At 42.5% G+C, this 18266-nt stretch overlaps 1 protein-coding gene across 3 annotated transcripts in view; it reads left to right on the top strand.

The window, feature by feature from the left end:
• Positions 1-18266, top strand: part of PLXNB1 (plexin B1) — a 160638-nt gene that overhangs the window by 36399 nt on the left and 105973 nt on the right. For 2 of the 3 annotated variants that reach the window (XM_020808809.3, XM_020808810.3), the window contains exons 2-3: positions 12205-12254; positions 13783-13893. The gene's annotated coding sequence lies outside the window, so the exon portion shown is untranslated. Of the gene's footprint in view, positions 1-5775; positions 5811-12204; positions 12255-13782; positions 13894-18266 lie in introns of those variants that run through there. The other variant, XM_078388778.1, reaches the window with a different exon arrangement.

Here is an 18266-nt window from a genome sequence, read left to right on the forward strand (position 1 = left end):
AGTAGGAGGCGAGTTTTGGCAGGGCTGTGCTGACTTTGATGTTGGAGTTACGGCCCTCCATCCAGTGAGTTAGCTTGTTAGTAACCCATTTGCGTGCATTCAGAGACCACAAAGAAGAAAGAGAAGTTACTTACCTGTAACCATGGTTCTTCAAGTTGTCCTCTGTGAATCCACACGTCCTGCCCATCCTCCCCGCTGTCCGTCACTTGCTTGTCTTGGGGCTTCAGAGCCTTGACAGTGGCGGGCATGATCGGAACTGAGGCATTACAGGAGGGTGGAGCATGCGCACCACGGGGGGACGTCTTACTAATCACATGTTTTTAAGCTCTAGAAGATTCCAAGGACTCCTGCGCAGGCGCAGTAAAACCCATTCGAGTGGATTCACAAAGTACCACTCGAAGAACCATGGTTACACATAAGTAACCTCTCTGTCCTCAGGCAAAGAAAGGTTTAGGATGTCATTAAAGCAGCAGATGGTTATTTAAGGAGCCTCATAGTGTAGTGGTTAAACTGCAGTTACTGCAGACAAGACTTTGCACGTGATCCCAATGGGCTCAGGTAGCCGGCTTGAAGCTGACTCAGCTTTCCATCATTCTGAAGTTGGTAAACTGAATACTCAGCCCACCAGGTGAGGAGGGCTCGGATTGTGTAGCCTGCATAATTAATTTGTGACAACCCCCCCAGGGAGTGCTTTAAGTGCTATGGGTGGTATATAAGCAGCACACCCTTTGCTTTGCATTTTGCTTAATTTACTTTATTATGGTTGTGTTTTTATTGCCAGGGTGAGGGGAAAGTGCCTGTAGACTTTTTAAAAAATGTGTGAAATCAACCTGGCTGGCTCTGAATGCTTTATGCACCTTGACTGGGGTGCAGGGAGGAGATGCATGGTGCTGTTCTGCTTCAGACAGCAAAATGTCTCTGGCAGTTGCTTTGCACCAGTAATGCATTGGGTGTGTGTGTGTGAGGCCTTTATCTTTTTTAGCATTTTAGTGTGATTCCAGGTGAGCATTTTATTTTGCAGTCACCCTGCCTAGAATGTGGAATCTTACTGGAGAAGGGGGGGATGTCCAAAAAATATGTTCTTCCAATTGAAATCCTCCCAAGCTTTAGTCACTGCATTTTCTGTCTTTTTTTTTCTTGTCAGAAAAAAAAACTGTTAAGGAGGAAAAGATGGAACAGGTGCACAGTATCTTTTAGTTGTTGCTTGTTGGATTTATTTGCCAGGACGCGCCTTTAGTTGCTAAGAAGCCAAAAACTTGTGTGTACCTGAATAACCCCCAAAATGTGCATTTCTGTAGATACCCAGGCTGCCTGTGTAGCTGAGATGTAGTTACTTTTGTGGGCTGTCTAAAGATAGCTTTAGGTGTGTAGATTACGGATCTTCTTTACATCTATAGAAATTACTCTGAGAGATTATTGGCCTCCTTTTTTCTTTTCTTTTTGGAACCTCGTTAAAGCTGTAGTGGTAAAAATGATAGTGGCTGTGGGAGAAAGAGAGAAGCAGGTTTCTCTCAGAGATTTTTCTATCCCCTGAAAACTTATGTTGCTTCTTGGTGAGAGAAAGAACAAAAGAACCACCATATTGAATTACACCACATGTCTTGTCTTGTCCAGCATCCTGTTTTCTGTGGCACAGAACTGTCAGGGCTCATAAGCGTTTATTCATTTGGTTGGGAACATTAATACCCCGGTTTTCCCTCAATGGGCTCAAAGCAACAGACATACCATTTCTTCTCCCCTCGACAGCCTTATGCGTAGCATATAAAACAGTGGAATTCACTGCCACTGGATTTCATGATAGCTGCCAGTTTGGATCACTCAAAAAAGGGACAGGATAACTTCACTGTGGTTAAAGCCATCTGTGGTTACCGGTTAGGACGGTGATGTATCACACCTAGTGTCATTTGCTGAGGAATGGGAGATTCAGTTGCACTCATGTCCTGCTGGTGCATTTTCCATAGGCAGTTGGTGAGTAATTTTGTGAACAGAATTGAGGGCCACTAGATCAGTCTTTTGGTCTGATCCAGTGTGGCTCATACATTCTCACAACAGCCCTGTGAGGTAGGTTAGGCTATAAGGGAGTGATTTGCCCTAAGGTGCCCCCAGTAAATTTTAGGGTGGAATTGGGGACTAGAACCGGGATTTCTTGCGTGCCAGTTTGACTCTTTAATTTTTGCCCCTTACGGACTCTCCATGTCAGATGCTCACATCTCTTCCTCCGTTGCTCTTCAGCAATGGGTATCCAGTACTGCTTCTGAACATGGGAGGTTTTCTATGGCTAAAATCAGGCGACCAGTTTATCATTCTCTATGCTGAGATCTTCCTCCTTCTCTACCACCACATCGCGTTCTAGTGTAATGGTTCCCAACCTTGGGTCCCCTGGTGTTCTTGGTCTTCTTGGTTCCCAGAAGCTTTCACCGCTAGTGGTGCTGGCCAGGATTTCTGGGAGTTGTTATCCAAGAACATCTGGGACCCAAGGTTGGGAACCATTGTTCTAGTGGATTCTCTCAATTGTCTGTGCATCCAGAAAACTTGCCACCGATCCATTTCCCTGAATGACCTGGAATTCTAGTCTATGAAAATGCTTGTTAGCAATGTTCAAATGCACCTAATTCTGTGGCTGGGCTCTGTTCCTTTGGCTCCTCTTTCTGGCCAGTGCATGGGTTTGCTTGCAATGTGTCAGGACTTGGAGTGAGGTAATGGGTTGCGGGGAAGAAGAGGGCAGTCATTCCCACTAATATCCTAAATTGCTTTGAAGTTAGAAAGTAGCCGAGCAGTGCTTTGCTCGCTGGACTGGGAGAAATTTGAGCTGATGGACTCTGGACAGAGCTTGTTAGCCGAACCCTGGCTTGCCTCACTGTTCACTCAGCTGCTTCCTTCCGTGTGGTGTCTTGTGAGAAGGCCTTTTGTCTATTGGTGGTGGAATAAGCTGGTTGGGAAAGAGAGTCAGAGAAAGACTTCCTACCTGGAGGCGGAGAACAGCAAGCTGGCTGCCAGGGTGTGAAATGCCCGCCTGGGCGTATTGGAACTCCACACTGCTGTCTCTGCTGGAAATGACTTGCCCATGTTGTCAGTCGGGGAAACTATCTCCTCCTGGCATTTACACTAATTGCTCATATCACAGATGGCTTCAAGGGCTCCTGAGTTGCCTGCCAGAAAACGAGCAAATTGTATGAACAGCAATGGCTTGCTAGTAGTATATGCAAGTCACGTTCTTTGTCAGCATAAAAAGAGAAGGGAAAATGCAGGCAGCAGAACTTCTATTGGCTTGTTTGCAAAGGTGCGAACGAAGCTAGTTTAATGTGGCACAAAGTAGCATAGCACAGTGCAATCCAACACAATCAGTCCATAATGCACTACAACACAACCTGTTCTACATTGCAATTGACTTTTAAGCCATTTTTTAATTCTGTAGTGGCCACATATCCTTATCGAGGGAGGGTTGCCCACCATTTGAAAGGCTGCACAATCCAAATTTGATTTAAAGATTAAGAACCAGAAGGAGGGAGATCGGGGACCCTCACAGTGTCCATCTGCAGTTTAGCGGCACCGGATTAGAAGGAAAATAAGTCATCTGGTCACTCTCTTCTCCTTCAAGTAAGATGCACTGTCATTCTGTTTAAAATATAAAAACCATTTCCAATTTAATTAGCACATGTGATTTTATTCAAATTAGCACCCTCTTTCATTTTCCTTTCAGGTGATGCTGTTCTTTTAGTGAATGTATATAAATGGCCACTTTAGGTCATTCTTTCTCATCGAAATTCCTGGTGATTGTATTTCTGTGCAGAATTCTCAGTAAAATGTCACCAAACTACATTTTTAAAAAATTCTTCAAAGAGAGCTGTTTCTCTGCAGTTACAGCTTCAGCTGATGTAGTAGCGATCAATTGCTCAGTGGTTTAGGTCTCTGGTTGCGAAGCCAGAGGTTGGGGGTTCGATTCCCCACTGTGCTTCCTTGAGAGGGGCTGGACTCAGTGATTCATAGAATCCCTTCCAGCTCTGCAGTTCTGAGGTGATGATGATGATGATGATGATGATGATGATTAAAGCCAGTAGAACAGAGAAATAGTTACAGTATACAGTAGGAGAAAACATCCAAGATCAAAGCCACAGGATTAAAGACACCCCTCCTCAATGTGTTTTCCAGCAGCTGTATTGGACTAAATTTCCCACCATCACACCAACATGGCCATCATGTGAGTTGGGGATGTAACGGTTTGCACTCCATATTATCTGGAAGAGGGCAGTTTGGGAAAAACTAAGATAAGGAGAAGTCCTGTGACTAGACTACCCAAAGATATGGGCATACTTATTAATAGCATGGTGATTTTGTCATATGAAATGCAGGCCTTTCAACTCAGTCTTGTTTCATTCACTTTCATTGTGGAATGGTAGTGATAATCAAGATAAGCTTTTGAATGCTTATCTTATTAGATCAAAATGACCCAGCTTCACTGCTGAATATTAAGCTAGATAAGTTTGGCAAAGCTTGAACTCTGAACAGCTTCTTGAGAATTTGGCATGGGTTCTAGTCTGTAGTGAGAAGGCAAGTAATGACCATCCCTAAACATATTGTGTCTTGTTGTTACACACTCTCGAGTCATCTCTAACTTAGGTTGACCCTATGAATGAGCAATCAACAGCCCTGCTCAGCTCTTGCTATGGAGTCCTATAGCTTCGTTTAGGAAGTCAATCCATCTTGTAGGACTTTTTCTGCTGCATTTAACTTATTGTCTTTTAGCAAATCCTGCCTTCATATGATGTGCTCAAAATAGGACAGCCTCTGTTTCAGCAGTCTTGGCTCCAGAGAGAATTCAGGCTTGATTTGCACTAGGACCCACTTGTTCATCTTCCTGGCAGTCCAGGGTATCCACAAAGCTCTCCTCCAACACCATCTTTTGAATAAATCAAATTTTACTCTCAGCTTTCTTCTCTGTATGGTTTTCACACCCTTAAATAGTGACTGAGAATACAATAGTATGGATGATCTTGGCCTTGGTCTCCATTGACATCTCCTTACACTTGATGATCTTTTCTCATTCCTTCATTTCTGCCCTTCTGTGTCTCAGTCTTCTGATTTCTTGACTACAGTCTCTGTTTGGATGGATGATTGAACCAAGGCAAACAAAGTCCTTAACAATTTGAATTTCTTCATTATAAACACTAAAATTGTGCAGTTTTTCTGTAATCATGTTTTTTGTTATTTTACTATTCAACTGCAATCTTGCTTTTGCACTTTTTTCTTTTACAAGAAGTCAGTTCAAGCCATTGCTACTCTATGTCAGTATGATGGTGCCATTTACATATCCTAAATTACCAATGATTTTTTCACCAATTTTCACTCTTTCTTCATCTGACTCCAATCTAGCTTTCAATATGATATGTTCTCCATACAGATTGAATAGGTAAGGAGGTCAAATGGACCTTTCACTCTACCTTTGCCTATAGAAAACTATTCTGTGTCACCATATTCTGTCCTATCAGTAGATTCTTGTCCACAGTACAGGTTATGTATCAGGACAATCAAGTGCTGAAGCACACCCATTTCTTTCAGAACAATCCATAGCTTCGTATTTTATTTTTATTTATATTATTGGATTTCTACCCTGCCCATCTAGACCAAAGGTCTACTCTTCTCATGATCAACATAGCAAAAGGTTTTGCTGTAGTCTATAAAACACAGACTAATCTTCTTCTGAAATTCTTTGGACTGGTCCAATAGCTAGAGGATATTTGCAGCATGATTTTGAGTGCCTCTTCTTTTTCAGAACCCAGCTTGAACATCAAGCATTTCTCACTCTATGTAAGGTAAACATTATTGTATTTATTTATTTGATCTGTATATTGCCCTATTAGTGTAACATACTATACTAGGTGATTTACAGCGTGCTAAAATAAAACCCAACTGCAATAAAATTAAAATAAAAACCAGAAAATAAACTACTGTACAAGAGGCATAGTTTCAAGATAAAAGGCAGAACACAAGGCATAAAATCAGGCAGGGATGCAATTAAAGGCTTCTCTGGAAAGCAGAGTTTTCAGAAGCCTTTTAAACATTGGGAAGGAGGAGACTAGGCGCAGCTTTACTGGGAGCTGGTTCCAGAGTGTTGGTGCCACAGCGAAGAAGGCCCAACTTCTCATGGATGATTTCCTGGCCTCTTTCGGACTGGCCACCTGGACGAGTATTGCCTGGAAAGATCTGGTGGCAGGTAGATGACCTTGGGCAAAGATGGTCCGACAAGTACCGTGGCCTCAAATGGTGAAAGGCTTTTATAGTTGAGCATCAAAACTTTGAACCTCACATAGGATGTAACTGGTAACCAGTGCAAATGGGCCAGAATATATGATCAAATATGCTCATACTGGCCACCAGTCTGGCTGCTGCATTCTGGACCTGTCTCCGGATAAGCCTTAAAACCGTTGTTGCAACATCTTGAGCATCACACTGCTTGCATGCAAAAGAACAACAGTCCTATAGTTACTGCACTCCTTGCTGTCTCCTTTCTTCAGGACTGGAATGTATATTAAATGTTTCCATTCTGTGGGCTATTGCCTCGTTTTCCATATTTGTTGGCATATTTTTGTTAGATTTTTGACAGATTCAGTCTCTGTGGCTTGAAATAGTTCTATTGGTATTCCATCTACTCCTGGTGATTTATTTATTCCAAGTGTCTTTAGAGCAACTTTCCCTTCACTTTCTATAACTGCAAGTTGTCATGGTTTTATCTGTTCTGTATTGGTCTTCAGTATACTGTTTCCATATTCTCTTTATTTTGTCATGGTCAGGTAGTGTGTTTCTCTGTTGGTCTTTCACAATTCCTAATCAAGGCTTAAATTTCTGGAAGAGATCTCTTGTTTTTCGTCTTTTGTTGTTGTTGTTTTTTACACTGGCCTGTATAATAGATCTCTTTGCTTCTATCTCACAGTTTCTGAGAAACTGCATTTAGGATTCCAGGCCTATTTCTGCCATCTTTTACTTTTGCTTCTTGCCTGTTCTTAAGAATTTTAAGTGTTTCTTCCACCAGCCATTAGGGTTTTTCTTTTTCTTTACTACAAGAATTGTCTTTTTGCGTCCTTCCCTAACCATATCCTTGGTTTCAATCCACAGTTTTTATGGTTCACGGCCAATTGGGTTTGGTAATGCAGATCTATTCTTTATGTGAGCTTTAAATTCATCAGAAATCTTGTTTGTATTTTGGCACTAAGATTCTTTTAGCTTAGTTCTTTTTAAGCATTACTCTAAATGTTTGATATTAATAGTTCATGACCGGTAGCATAGTCCACTCCTGGTCTTATTTTAACAAAGAGTATACAGCTTCTCCATCTCCTGTTCCCAGTATATAGTCTGTTTGATTTCTGTATTGGCCATCTGGTGAATCCCATGTGTACCCTTGTCTTTTTGGTTGCTTGGAGCATGTATTTGTGATAAACTGATCATTGGCTTCACAAAACTCTGTGAGTCATTCTCCTCCATTGTTTCTGACCTCTAGACCAAAGTTTCCAATAGCACTTGATTCTGCGTTGTTTCCTACTTCTCTGTTCCAATTACCTATAATTATAAGCATGTATTGTTTATAGTTCTGGAAAGTCTTTCATGTGTCTGATGAAGTCCACCAAAGCTCATTCTACAATAAATGCATTCGTTTTTAAGGCAGGGATGGCGGCTTAAGTTGCAGGACTCACTGCCAAGTCGGGCTTAAGTCTCACCGATGACTCAACTTGGACTCGGCTCGTTGGTGTTTTTTTCCCCCCAGTGACTTGGACTTGACGGGCAACTTGGAACCCATTTACCCCTTCCCTTTTTCTGGGGGGGAAAAAGATTATTTTTAATAGGGACTCAGACTTGGGCTTGTGACCTGGTGTACCAAGGATTCAGACTTGGGACAGGGACCCAAAGACTTGCCATCATCCCTGCTTTAAGGTGGGCCCGGACTCTCAAAGTGGCGCTGCAGGTTAAATTGCAGAAGCCTCTGTGCTGCAAGGTCAGAAGACCAAGCAGTCGTAAGATCGAATCCACGGCAGGGAGTGAGCTCCCGTCCCTTGTCCCAGCTCCTGCCAACCTAGCGGTTTGAAAGCATGCAACATGCAAAATGCGAGTAGATAAATAGGTACCACCACGGTGGGAAAGTAAACGGCATTCCGTGTCTAGTCATGCTGGCCACGTGACCATGGAAGATTATCTTTGGACAAATGCTGGCTCTGTGGCTTGGAAACGGGGATGAGCACCGCGCCCTAGAGCCGGCCATGACTGGACAAATTGTCAAGGGGAACCTTTGCCTTACTATCGGAGGCAGTGAAAGAGTGAAGAAAGGAGACCTATTTTTCCTTCAGTTTTCACAAATCCCTAGCTCTCCCCTGGGAGGCCAAAAGTTCTCATTTTGAAATTTCCAAGTCCCCATGAATGTTGATACAGAAGGGCAGTGGAGGCCGGTCTGTTTGGGCGAGTTAACAGCATTCTGCCAGTCGGCGCAAGCTATTCCCAGCCAGCCCATGAGGTAGCATGGGCTGTTTACCTTCCCTTTTAGTCAATGTCTCAGTCTTGTTTTCCAGGACCTCAGCAACCAGTTGCCCCCCCTCCTCCAACGGGCACAGAGAACTTGGTTCCTAGACACATTAGAGATTATGGCCTGTTGTTTTGCAGCCACCCAAAATGTAGTGGACGTCAGCCCCAGGCGGGAGGAAAGGAATAAAAGAACAGTAGGCTTTGCCTCATCTGCCCATTGGCATCGCTTTCCACTGGACATCCTGCTCTGCCCCAGTTGCAATGGTCCCCAGCCGTCCTGGCAGGAGATTGTTGAACAACGGCCTGTTCATGTCAGGTGACCTTGAGGGCCGATCAGTTGGCTTGTGCTTTGCAAGAAGTGGCTCATCAAACACGCCCCAGAATCCCTTACAGCCTTCAAGCGTGTTTAAAGGAGAACGTTGGAAACCTATGTACTAGGAAGGCAAAAAAGGGGGAAAAAATATGGATGTCAAGCATGAATGAGCCTTGGCCAAATATCAGTGTATCACAAATAAGGGTTGAAAAATAGCACCACCAGATGCACCCAAGGTCGATCGGAGCACAGAATATTTAAAGTTTTAGACTTCAGCTCCCACAATCCTTTGCCTCAGCTATGCCCGGATAAAGCCAATGGGAACTTTAAGGCATCAGAAGGGCTGGCTACTCTTGGTTATCCCATGCTCCCTCAGGAAGAAATAACTATTCTTCTATTTTGGCCACCTGGCCCGAAATTTTGTGGGAAAGACCAGGCTTGACCTTGGAGGAAAGAACAATATCTAGAGAGACCCGTTTGGAATTTGTTGAAGGTAGGTTGAACTGAAAACAGGTCCAAAGCTGCCCTCGTTATTTTTTTTCCTAGGCGATTAACAAAAGGGGGGGAGGGGGAAAGCAGAGACGTTACTCATCAACCAGGAATGCAGCTCTATTTTTCCTTAATGAGAACAAAACATTTCTGTTCCTGCTAGTTAAAAGGGAGCTGGGTCTGACTGTCATCGTGCCAAATGAATCCTCTCCCCTGGGGGAGACAAGAGTGGAGAATCCTTTCTGTTCCCTTGGAAAGGTGAAGCAAAAGACCAGCCAAATCTTGATCCTGGCAAAGAAACACTCCCTGTGTTGTTTCACAGGATTGCCTAGCTTTTGTGCAGACGGGCCAGGCTTAGCCCCCTTTACTACTGTGCAATAGTCAGGACTTGCTGCTGAGTAGCACTGGCATTGGGGCAAGCTGGCCTGTAGTAACAGCGCCGAAATATGGGAAAGTTACCTTTTCAGACCACAGCTCCTGGACTACCGTTCCCTAAATCCCCAGACCATCATGGCAACTGAAGAGGTTTGCCCCCAGCAACATCTAGCAGGCGGAAGATTTTTTTTTTTTTCATCATGGAAGTTCTGTTTGACTGATTACAGATCACAGTCATAGGATAGATCGCCCGTCAAACTGGCTGCAGCAATAATATTCTGGACCACAATATTGCATTTGGTGTCAGTATGCAGAAGTCTTGGGCTCTGTGGGGCAATGTCTTTGAATGCCTGTTGTAAACACGATTAACTTTGCAAGGTTTTGCTTTTTTTTTAAAATGATGCAATACATGTAAATATATACCCTCTTATGTTCAAAACAGGGACACATACACACACACAGAAAGAGAGAAAGAGAGAGAGAGAGAGAGAGAGAGAGCTCTGAAAATAAAACAGGGTCTTATATTCATTTTTGTTCCAAGAAACACATTAGAGCTTATTTTCAGGGGGTGTTTCATTCTTTTCATGTACAACCATCTACATTTATTCACATACAGTCATATCATCTTCTTCTGGTTGCTGCACAATGATGGAGGGCAGGGTTTCACTTAACTGGGGCTTATTTTTGGGGTAGGGCATATATTACGAGCATCCTGAAAATTCATACTAGGGCTTATTTTCAGGTTAGGTCTTATTTTTGGGAAACACACACACACTCCATACACAGCCATGCAGGAGAAGAGAGCAAGACAAAGTGGAGGGAGATGCTGTTCTTACTCTGATCCTGGCCTGCATGCTAAGAGAGAGGAAGTGAAGTGGTAGTGAGAACAAGGTGAATGGAGCAGCAGGGCCCGGAAGTGCTAAGAGTGAGGTCCCTGCTGTGATAGAAGCCTTGGCATGTGCCCAGCTGTGCCCGACACGTGCCTTGAAAAAGAAGGCTAAGGGGTGATATAAGGAAGGTAAAGCAAAGCAAAAATCAAAGTAGATGGTGCTAATGTACTGCCCCATAGCACTTAAATCACCCACCCCTATGAGCTGGGTATGCAATTTATCAACCTTGGAAGGATGAAAGGCTGAGTCAACCAAGAGCTGGCTGCCTGGGATAGAACCTGGATGGTGAGCAGAGTTTGGGGTGCAGTACTGCAGTTTAACCACTGCACCACCAGGGGTAATCCTTCATACATTGCATACAATTTTCTATTCTAGCTTTCCTCCAAGGAAGCCATTCTAGCATGATTACTGTTATTGCTCTGCTACTCCACTGGCTACCTGTTAGCTACTGAACCATGTTCAAAGACCTGTTTTGACATACAAGACACCACAAGACTAGGATAACTAGCAGACTCTCCATCCCCAATACACACCCAGTCGCCCCCCAAGATCCTCGGGAGTGGTCTTATTGGCTGCCCCACAGCCAAAAGAATGTCATTGACTAACTTCACAAAGGTGGGCATTTTCTCTGATGGCACCTCCACTTTGGAACACTCTCTGCTGCATAATTCAGGAGACAGAAATTGTGCTGATTTTTAAGTGCCTCATGTATTTGCATTTTATTCTGGTCAGTGGTTATTTATCTATTAGTTATCTCTATGTTTTTAATTAGCTGGCTGGATAGCTCAGTGAGTTGTGTGTCTCTGGCTGCAGAGCCAGAGGTTGGGAGTTTGATTCTCCACTGTGGCTCATTGGGGGGGGGGGGAAGCCAGCCTGTGTAATCATGAGCAAGCTGCACAGTCCCAGGGCACCCCCCCCCCCAGAAGAAGGGACTGGTAGATCACCTCTGAGTATTCTGTACCTGGAAAACCCCAAAGAGGGTTGCTAATAAGTCAGAAATGATTTTTTTTGCATATGATGATGATGATTATCATGATGTTTTCATTGTATTGATTTTCAGCCAATATAATTTGGCTGAAATTGTAACTTATAATTTATATTGGCTGAAAACCAGTTGCTTAGTGTGGTAAGTAGCACTAGAGTAGATCCAGTGCATCAGTACAGACTTGGCGAGTCAACTCCTTTGATTCAGATGGGCCCACTCTAGTTGCAAGCTGCTATACTAAGATTTTAGGTTGCTGTCTTTTTACATTCATAAGGTACATGTTTTATCCTGTCTTACTATACAGGCTTTTAAAATGTGATCAGGGATAAGAATTATATTGTATTGGCCATATCCTGTTGCTTGTCCTACCTAGAGGAGCCCCATTTGAATCAGTGGATTTATATAAGTGTTGGTGTACCATTTAGGAACTGGTTCAGGGAGATGAGCAATAAAATACAGGGCATTAAATCGTATAAATACCATAAACAAAGAAAACAAGCCCTAGCAGCATCTATTAAAGGAATAGACTTCCTGGGGTGATTTGGAACAGATACCTTCTGATTGTAGGAAATTGCATCAGCTTTGCTGAAAATGATCATGTTCTCTTTACATTGTGTGTATTTGTGCTTTTTTTTTTTTTTTTACAGCTTGAGGTGCATTGACTGAGAAGAGAAATGAAGCCCAAACAGTCCAGATGGTAAGGGAAGGGGGCAGGATGGGGGGGGGAGAAGAAGAGCAGGATTGTGTGGGGAGTGAAGGGCACATCAGCGACAAGGGAGGATGAGATTACACTTGTCCCCACATGGCTCTCTTGACTTTCGTAGACCCATTTGTGGGCCATGCAAGTGAAAGCCATATGTCGGAGATTTTTGACAGCGGCAGACCCGTTTCAAGTGTATTTAGGATTGCAGCTTTCATTAAGTACATTTTCATTCCCAATGCTTTTATCAGGAAAGATGTAAACACATGTTGAGCCAACAGTACCCTGAAGCCTGGCCTGTGCCCCCTAAAATAGCCTTCTGCCTTCAAGAGATGTAGAGGTTGCTGTCCTATCACCAGAGTTAAAGGTAAATTCATATGCCAGCCCTGCCTGTATTTATACATGTGTCCAGTCCTGCCTGTATTTGTATGTGTGTCTGAAGAAACCATACAAATCAAGCAACTCTGCATGTGTGTGTTTACCAGCATGATCTAGTCAAGTAGATTAAGTAGCCTTTCCATGACATCAGTTCAATGTATAGAATTAAGAATGTGTTTACATTTGTCTTACTGAAATCACTGGGAATTGAAACTGATTAACAAATGTTGCAATCCTAATTACACATACTCTGTTCTTGGTCCTAGTAAGACACTTGAAGTTCAGACTATTAATATTTCCTCCCCATCTTCCTCTGCAATCTTAGCAGACATGCCACATGTATTTTCTAATTTATATAAGGATTAGAAACTCTGTTTTTCTAATGAACGTTTCTCAAAATTATGAATTTTGCATTCAAATTATGAATTTTGCATTCAAATTATGAATTTTGCATTACTAGTGTTAATGCAAAATTCTGAATTTTGTATTAACAGTGAATGCTGTTCTTGGAATGTACAATTGTATGCATATATGGAAATGCATATTTAGGGCTAAAATCCATTTGCTTAATCTAGTCCCAACTAGGGTATACCCCTTGCTGAACAGTAAGTCTCATTGCTTAAATGGCTTTACTCTGGTCGGCATTAGCTGTTGGATTTAGGCCAAACATGGCCAAATATAATTTTTTAAAAATGGGGAAAGCAATCACTGGCAGCATCACAGCATGAAAAAGCTACTTATTTGGATGATGGCTCCTATCCTGTGCAGGCCACCAGGTTCTGGAAGTTGTAGTCCAAACAGTAACTTTTCCAAGTGTGATTAAGCTGTAAGGCTGAATCAGAATTCCAAGGAAACCCTGCCTTGTGAATGGAGGCTCCATGGTTGGTGTATACAATTGCTCCCACTTGGCTCCTCCTACAGGCAGGCACTATTAAACAAACCACAGCCCTCTGTTTATGGTTAGCTTATTGTGACTTGGAACAGGGAATTAAATCTGTCCCCAGACAAACCAGAGTCACATGTGAGATTTCCCCATCTTGGCCATGTTGGATGATGGGAGTTGTAGGGCACTTGGTTGGAAAAAGTTGATAGATATGCTGACCACTTCTACATACTCAAAAACATGCCCCAATTTTTTTTTTGAAAGGTTGCCTGAACGCCAGGTATTCCACGGATTTCCGGCTGCACCAGCAGATATTCTACTACTGCCATTGCGCACAGTGTGGACTCCTACCCAGCCTAGCCTATAGCAGTCAAGGTAAGTTTGTCGTGAGTCATGTAACATGTGTTCAATGTAATGTTAAAGAGGAACCCAAAGAAAATTGTGTCCAATCATTTGCAGATGAAGAAATTTGCCATGTAAACTTTGACCGTGGACTTGATATTATCCTGCTTTCTTCTTTCACTGTAGAGAGAACACGGTTTTAAAATCACAGTTTGGTGTTGTAAATTAGATAAGACTATCGGGAGCCTCCATTTTTGCTGAGATTCTGGGTATGGCAAGGCAGCACAGCTGTTGCAGGAGAAATAAATATTTTGTGGTGCTTGCACTCAGATAATCCTCTGGAGCCTGTTGTAAAGGACAGCCCCAGGTATCCCAGATTTAAAATCAAACCCACTAAGTACTGTTGCTACTCTTTTTTTTGTCCAATTCAGCTTGGGGTATTTCGGATCTTATAGGAGAGGGCCAAACCTCTCAGAGATCTAGGTAGGAACCAATAAACAGAAGCACATAACCCAAAGTGGTCATATTTAGGCTATCTGAAATAAACACACTGCACTGTAACATAAATGGGTCTGTTTCAAAAGAAAAAGGCAGTAAAAGCCGAAATAAAAGAGGCTGGCAAGACAAATTTTCTGTTTGCATAAAATAAGGATATCACACTGTCCTAGTAAATGCATACATATCAATAGATGTAGACCTCATAGAAATACGTATTCAGTATTTCTAACACATAACAAAAGCATGCTACTCTGTAAAAGGCAAGGATGCATCATGGAGTGTGTAGTAAAAAAATTATACCAGAAGCAAAAAGTGTCACCAAAAAAAAAAAAAAAAAAAAAAAAAAAGGATAGATTAGTATAAGAGGAGTAGGTTGAGTGGTTACCTATGAAAGCATAAAGCAAGACTGGATCTATTTCTGTACCTAAATTTCTATAGTAACTTAGGTGTGGATACCATCAGCCAGTTATTGGCTGGTAAGCCCTTTCTAAAATCCTTCTGTGTGTGGCATCTGTGCTGGCTGCTCAAATACTAGCTGAAACCAGTTCCCTTTTAATTAGCAAAGTGTCCATCGTTGGTCTCAGTGGTTCAAAGCTACAGATAAGACTGGTGTTCAGACCATAAACAAACTTTTCCCCAATTAAAATAACTAGCTGATGGAACCACACAAGCCTGGCTGGAATGGAAAACTCTGGGACAGACTTGGATCAGAAGAAGTCTAAAACTTTTCACACGTGGTTTGAAGGCCTGAGAATGAAACATGCTTGTACCCCCACTCTCTGCCCCTTATTACTTCCTCTTTTGATGGGTCATTGTTTGCTTTCTTGTTGCGTGCCCTCAAGTTGCTTCCAACTTACGATGACCCTCATTATTTTGGGGGTCTGTGTGTTGTTCAAGGAGTAGTTTACTGTTTCCACTGCCAGTGAGTTTCCATGGCTGAGTGAAGATTTGAACCCAGGATTCCTGAGTTCTTCTACACAAATATTTCCAGTTGTTTGCTACTGGCTTTCCCATTGTTTGCTACTATATCTGAAATTTTAATAAAGCTTTGATGTCATCAAACCATGGTTATGATTCGGTCACCAAGACTGGCTGTGATTTGTAATCCTGGTTTCTAGGAACACAGCAGCTCCCTTACGATGTTGGAAAAATACTAATTTTATTTTATTTATTTATTAAATTTTTGCCCCACCCATCTAGATCAAAGTCTACTCTGGGCAGCTAACAATAATAAACAAAATAAAAACAATATAATAAAATAAAAAAAAAACAGTAGTAATATAGTTCAAGATGGCAAAAAATATTCAAGTGATGACAGGAGGGAAAGCCTGCCTAAAGAGCCAGGTCTTCAGTTTGCTCTTAAAAACACTCAGCGAGGGAGCCAGACAGATCTCTGGGGGCAGACTGTTCCGAAGGCGAGGGGCCACTGCCGAGAAGGCCTGGTTTCTTGTTCCTTCTCTCTGGGACTCCGGAGGGGGCCCGGAGCATGGAGTGGGGACAGAGATGCATGTTCTGGCCCTGTTGTCTAGTGCACTCCATGTTGAGGCACAGGCCTGAAGCAGAACAGTGTTTGGCTGAACAGTCCAAGAACATCTGGGGATCCAAGGCTAGGAACCACTGCCCAATATGCACAGTCAGGGTTTCCAGCTGCAGAGCATTGCAAGCGAGGAGAACCAGCAAAAGGAGCATTTGCTATTCTTAACAGCTTCCAGGAACAGCCATTCTAATGTGATTTTTAAAGAAGTGGGCAGTTGAACGGGGCCCAGAGTCCCATAAAAAAACTATAGGCTGCATGATTTGTACCCTGACCTAGAGGACAACATATTTCTCATTTTTATATGAAGTGTGTGAACAGCTGTGCCATCAGACTAGAGCTATCATCATCCCCAACCAGCATAGCCAATAATGAAGGATTCTGGGAGTTGCAACCAAACAACATTTGAGGGAATCACAATTTTAACCAGCCTAAAGCGGCCAGATACAAAAAAGGAAAAGGCTCCTGTATTTTAAGCCCAAATCCATTTTTTTTTACTCCCAACTAGAGTAGATCCACTGAACAAGTGGAGTTTAATTACTAATTGTTGATCACTAAGTTCAGTCCGTGTCTTGTAGTTGGAACTAATAGTTGGGTTTCGCCTTAATAGTTGTAAAGAGAAGAAGGAATTTAAGCCGGCATAACTTGTCAGTGTGATCTGCACCTACTAAAACTCTACAGAATACAAGAAAATTAAAGGAGCCTTACCCTGTTGTACCTTCTGTCCACTGTCATAATGCTCTTCAAGAGGCAGGAGCCCTGCCCTCTTTTGCATTGTGGCAATGCTCTAAATCTAGGTGAAGCAAGTGGCTCAAGATAAACAGACCAACACTTGAAGAAACACACATGAATGGCAAGAAGGAAGCAGCTGCTGACCCACAGTTTCTTCCTACTTCCTTAAGCAGAGCTGATAGGGAGCAGACCAGGATGCAGCTGGGGTGAATAGTCGGGACTGCAGCCAGAGCATGGGCTGCAAACTTTTGTCTTTACTACAAAATTAATGCTGGCTGTGATGTTCGGAAGTACTCAGTCACCTTGAATAAGACTAATTTTAAACAGTCTTAAGGGTGCTCTGAAGATAGCTGATGCAGCAGTCTTTCTAAACCTAAGCCACTATAGATCTAACTAGTGTGGTCTAGAGGTTGGAATGTTGGACTGGGAAATCTGAGTTTACCTCTCTATCTGATCATGAAATTCCATTGGGTTAGTCTTAAGCCAGTCATCCTTTCCCAGCCTGACCTACTTCACAAAGTTGTTGAGAAGGGGTGTGAACGTATGCCATGATGAGCTCCATTGGGAGACAGTAGAGATATAAATGCAATCAATCAATCAATCAATCAATCAATCAATCAATCAATCAATCCACTAATGATAGATTACCTTGGAGTTTTGTTGAGCGTTTACATTTTCTTAAAACCATTGTCTCTTCAATGGGTCTGTTTGCTCTGATCCTTATTTGTTTTAATATTGTATCATCATTGTTTACTGTTAATTGTGTTACTTTTTCTTGTGAGCTGCATTGAAGGTACAAAATAGATTCTGTATGTGTGTGATATATATGAATAAACTAAGGGCTTGAACCGGGCATTTGTCCTGCTGTTTGATGCACTGGTTAGTTTGCTCCTTTTTCTGATGATCAGACAATGGAATCGCTAGAGTGAACCCCAGAGTGCTCCCACCTGCATTTTCCTGAACCTCTGTTAGAGCCTCAGACAGTTTAGTCCATTTCCAGCAGGTGTGACCACTGGGAACGGACCAAGAAATGAGCGTTTAACTATCAAGGCTCCTTCTGCTGTCAATTTCCAGTATCATGAAGTGGTTTAATAAGCAACCCACTTCAGAATATGAGTAAATTGAATACTGTACTTCCCCTTCTCCTTGTGGAGAAATGAAATTATTATTATAAGAACATTGCTGATGCACGGAACCACTTAGATTAAATTTTAAAAATATATTTTCTTTGCCTTGTCTGAACTGCCGGTTGAGAAACTGCCTGCAGGTGAAAAGGCAGTTTTATCTGTGGATAGTTTCTTGATCAGCATTTCAGACAAGACAAAGATTTAAAAAAAAAAATTATAAGTGATGCAGTGCAGGAGTAATGGTCTAGCAGAGTAAAAAAAAAAATTAATAGTTTCACTTCCCCTGCCTCTCAAACACTACCAACAACTATCAATCGCATAATCCCTGGCACCATCTCATTTCCCCTGCCTTTCCAGGAAGGAGTAGGACTCAGGATAAGTCTCCCAATATCTTGAGGTGGCTTGCTTATTAAGCCATCTCAGCCAGACTAAATAGAGTCACTTGAGATTTGTATGCCACTTGGATATGAAGATCACACCAAATTGCATATTGCAACTCCACCTGAGTGCAAACC

Source organism: Pogona vitticeps, chromosome 2 (assembly GCF_051106095.1).
Source record: "Pogona vitticeps strain Pit_001003342236 chromosome 2, PviZW2.1, whole genome shotgun sequence".
NCBI classification, from domain to species: Eukaryota; Metazoa; Chordata; class Lepidosauria; order Squamata; family Agamidae; genus Pogona; species Pogona vitticeps.